Genomic DNA, 5,133 nt, shown 5'->3' on the forward strand with positions numbered 1-5,133 from the left:
ACATGGCCTTCCTTTCTTAAGATATTAAGTGTAAATAGGGCAACACATTCCGGGGGCATAGAAGAATGGAAACAAAGACTTTCTTACTTTTCTGGCTTCTGCAGGGGTTGGTGTTGGATATAGGATGGATTACAGTGAGGAGACTGCCAGCTACATGCAAGAGAAACACATGATTTCAGCAAGAAATGTTATTTGCCTTGCAGAACAAACTATCTTGAGAAAGAGCTCCCCCTAAGTGGAAGAATTTAAGGCTCAAATATAGCATATACAAACCAGGCCTTTCTCATACTTCCCTGCCATCTCTACTTTCAGAAAAATAACCACCAAGGTTAACAAAAGCAATTTCTTTGGAACCGAGGAGATGGTTCGGTGGCTAAAGGTGCCTGCCCGGGTTTGGTTCCCCAGTACCCAAGTAAAGCCAGACCCACAAAGTGGCATATGTGTCTGCGTTCATTGACATTGGCAAGAGGCCCTGGTGTACTAGTGCACTCATAATCTCCCTCTCTCAAATCAATAATTTTTAAAAAGTAGTGTTCCAGTCACTGAAGGTATAATGTAAAGGCTGTTATCCAAAATAAGCAGAAAACTGCTAAAACTCAGCAGTAACACTAAGAAAAACACAAATAACTCAGTTTCAAAAGATGGTCCAAGTATAATGACAGATCTCACCAAGAAGATCTGCAAATAGTAAATGAGCATGTGAGGAACTACTCTCCATAGTAAGCCATCAGGAGGTGGGAAGGAGGGCAAAGTGATGTTATCACACACTGATTGGAAAGGTTGGCATCCAGCACACCAACAACATGCAAGGATGATGACAATGTAGAGCAGAAAAACTCTCCTTCACCACTGGGGCGAGTGAGAAGCAGTTCCACCACTTTGGAAGATAGCCTACTGAGTTATTATAAAACTAATCTCACTCGTACCATATGCTCTAGAAACCACACTCCTTGGTCTTTGCACAAATGAATAACAAACATATCTCAATATGAAACCTGCACCCATATGTTTGCAACAGCTTTATTTATAATTACCAGAACTTGCGGCAACCAAAATATTCTTCAGTTATATGAATGGAACATAAACCAAATAACGGAATACCACTGAATGCTGAAAAGAACAATGAAGCTATGAGGAGATTTGTAAGAAGATTACGTGCATATTGTTAATGAAGAAGGGAACTCCGAAAAGGCTGCCTGCTGTCAGAGTCCAACTACCTGACGTTCTACGAGAGACAACACTAACGGAGAGAGTACAGAGACCAGAGGTTGCCAGGGAAGAATGCATGACTGGGCAGAGCACAGAGGCTCCGAGGGCAGCCTGAGCTTCCTCAGCAGCAAATCCAGCAGCTTGAGGTCAGACAGTCCCAAAAGGCATCACCTCACCCTGCACACATGAAGTCACATGTGTCTTTTAGTATCCATGTGCATAAAGAAATGTGCTATCACTCAAATGGCCATACAAGCTGTCTCTGAGTGCCCTATCATTTTCTTTGAATGATTTCCTCTAAAGGACATGCACTACTAAGATAATCAGGCAAATGAAAAAGAGTAATTTTCATGATAGAAAAAAGAAAACTACACTCTCTCCTATCCCCTTCAGCATCCCCGACTCTTACATCCTAAGAACCATTTTAATTGGCTCACTAAATCTCTAATAATTTTAACGGTGTAGTTCTTATCTATACTGACTCTAAATGACCCTTCTGATTTCTACTCTTCAGCTTATGTGTACTTTTCATGTACTTACCCTCCCTCTTTTATCCTTCACAGTACATCTAAAGTGAGCACTTTAACCTGTAAGTCAAATTGTGTCAAATTCCAATGTAAAACTGACTTTTCCACTGCCTTCATTGTCCTGACCAAAATCCTTCACAGTATGCATCATTGAATTTGTACCTTTGTTCAACCTGGTCTCAAGCCACTTTTGATCCCTCTAGATCCTCCAGTAACAATGGCACTCTTTAAGTTCTTAATATCCACAAAGCTACTGAAGTTCTTTCTGCTTTCAGACATGGATATTTCCATGCATTTATAGATGACTCACTCATGCCTGTAATTTCGTTATACATTCTCTACCACAGATCAATGGTCAGACTAATTTCCACTCTCCTTTAAGGTAGACTGTTCATCACTCAATTTAATTTCACAGGCATTTAATCATATAATGTAAATGTAGTATATCTAGTTTAAATAGAAATCCTACACCGACTACTCATCCCCTTTATCTTTCCTGGAAAGAAATAATGGCTTTGTTTGGATATTTCTTCAGAATCATACACAAAAAATGAGTTTGCTCTCCAATCAATCTCCCAAAAATCGTGGGCTACAAGAGAGCCTACACCTATTAAATTCTTGCTAAACTAATAATGGTATCCCATTTATCCAGTGCTGACTTCACTCTCCATTGGAGAATCTGCTTCTGTTTTTCAGATGGGCACAGAGCCTGAAGAGAGAATCAGCCCATTGGGCCTCACCAGGGCCCCAGCTGAAACCATAGAGGAATTAAGGAAATGAGCAAGAGTGCTGCTTTCTTGGTGGTCCTGGTATCAGCACAAGGATGAAGGAGATAGACACAGAGAACATTCAACTCCCACCAAACCAGAGATCCAGAGACACAGAGGCTCCCAGGACCTCATCACTGAAGTAGACCTAATAAAAGCCCAACATGGCTCAGGGAAATTTGTGGAGGAGGGCAGGGGGAAGATGGTTAGAGCCACAAGTTGGGACATTATGCACAGCGACATTGCCTCTTCCCCATAACGGATGGCTAGCCCCATGTTGCAGTCCAGTTCACATTGCTGGTAGAAATTACCCAACCAAGAGCAGCTGCTGGGAAAAAGAGATTTATTTTGTATTACAGGCTCAAGGGGAAGCTCCATGATAGCAGGGGAAAACGATGGCATGAGCAGAGGGTGGACATCACCCCCTGGTCAACATAAGGTGGACCATAGCAACAGGAGGCATGGGGAAACTGGCTATAACACCCATCAGTCCATCCCCAACAATACACTTCCCCAAGGAGGCATTAATTCCTGAATATCCATCAGCTGGGAACCTATATTCAGAGCACCTAAGTTTATGGGGGACACCTGAATCAAACCACCACACCCCACAATGCACGACTCATAATCCCTATGGGGATAACTGGCATCCTGAATGAGGGGATTCCCTGTGGAGGGGGGCAGACAGGGGTGAGAGTAAAGAGGGTATCAACATGTGCTGTTAACACACTGTGTTCATAACTAATGAAAAAAATACTGGAATATTACTAAACACATACAACTTTGTTAGTTTTCTTAAGCAATCATCAAAACCAAACATGCTTCTGATGTCATGTTTTAGGATAATATTTTAGCTTTACAAGTACTTTTTCTCAGAGTGTTACATATGCACAAATGTATGTAAATTGTGAGTTCAGAGTCCAATGAAATTTCATGATGCAAATATTTCTATTATCAGTAACTTTGGTTCCATTCAATAGTGTCACATGATACTAATTAAAAATTTAATTAGTTAAAATTAAGTACAGTGAAATAGTTCATTTTAATTTTCAGACAATTTGGAGTTATAGGGACCAGGTTTACACTTTCAGCTGAAATAATTAAAATAAACTAGAAAAAATACTTGAATGATTTTTGTGATATTAAAACCTCAGACAAGAAAGAGAAGTGAGCCATGGCATGTGAAACCAATAAGTCAAGCCAGACCACTGCCCCACTTCACAGCCTGAGAGTCTCTGAGAAGCAGCATACACAGGGGAAGCCCAGGCAGATCCTAACAGACCCCTGAGTTATGGATGGATGGAAACTTCTACACTCCAAGACTAAGTATCAGTTCTGGGAAGAGAAAGACACATGGAGCAGTTTCCTCTCACAGTATTTAGTTGAGTTTTTAAAATCATGCACTTATGTTGGAAAATTACCTAAGGCTACAGAAAGATCCACCTAAAAAATTCTGAGGAGTTTTGTGCTTCTATAGCAAAGTGCATAGCCAGGCAATATATAGAGAACAGAGGCTAATTTATTACAGTTATGGGAAAGCTGGGAGGTCCAAGATCAAGGGGTCTCTAGTAAGGATTTTCATGGTGTTCAGCAGAAAGGCAACAGAAGGCTAGACAGTAAGAAGAATCCAAACTCACTTTTATAACATGCTTTCAGGATAAAGATCTCAATCCCATTATAACAACATTAATCTATTAATCCTGGACTCTGCTCTCATGACTCAAACAGCACTTACTTAAAGGCACATTGGAAATTGAGTTTCCTGCACATGAACTTTGAAAGACATCTTGAAATTGTACCAAGTGTTCAGCACTGTTCCAGGAATAGTGTTTGTCCACTGCCAGCATAGAAACTTCATCGTTTGGAGCACAAGCCAGAGTGTTAGGAAGAGCATTGGCTCAGTAGTGGGAAAAAGTTAACCCTAGCCTGAAATAGCTATCACCCACAGACCACAGACCACAGACCAGAATGTGAATGCAGAAGAGACAGAATGTCAGATGGCAACTGAGACATATACAGAGGGTAGAACAATGCCATAAGTTTTGTAAGTCTGTAAGTTAATATAAAGTCATTTTCCCTTAGAATTTGAGTCTACATGAAGGTTAAGTATTTAAAACAAAACATATCAACTATGTCTCATAATATCATACATACATGTGCTAACAAAAATAAATTGATAGCAAAACAGTTGGGAGAGGAGAACATGTTTTCTTTTTTTTTAATATTTTTTTGTTCATTTTTAATTTATTTATTTGAGAGCAACAGACACAGAGAGAAAGACAGATAGAGGGAGAGAGAGAGAATAGGCGCGCCAGGGCTTCCAGCCTCTGCAAATGAACTCCAGACGCGTGCGCCCCCTTGTGCATCTGGCTAACGTGGGACCTGGGGAACCGAGCCTCGAACCGGGGTCCATAGGCTTCATAGGCGAGCACTTAACTGCTAAGCCATCTCTCCAGCCCGAGAACATGTTTTCTGTTGCTTGGCACATATGAAATTATTTACTATTTCATGAAGGGGGAAGTTGGTGAGTCAAAGATGCATATTACAAACTCCTAAGCACACATTAGAGCTGACTATCAAAGTGCTATAGATAACCTTCCAACTGCAAAGATACAGTGGAATCATAAAAA

The sequence above is a fragment of the Jaculus jaculus genome, chromosome 6, assembly GCF_020740685.1.
Source record: "Jaculus jaculus isolate mJacJac1 chromosome 6, mJacJac1.mat.Y.cur, whole genome shotgun sequence".
In the NCBI taxonomy this organism is placed as follows: domain Eukaryota; kingdom Metazoa; phylum Chordata; class Mammalia; order Rodentia; family Dipodidae; genus Jaculus; species Jaculus jaculus.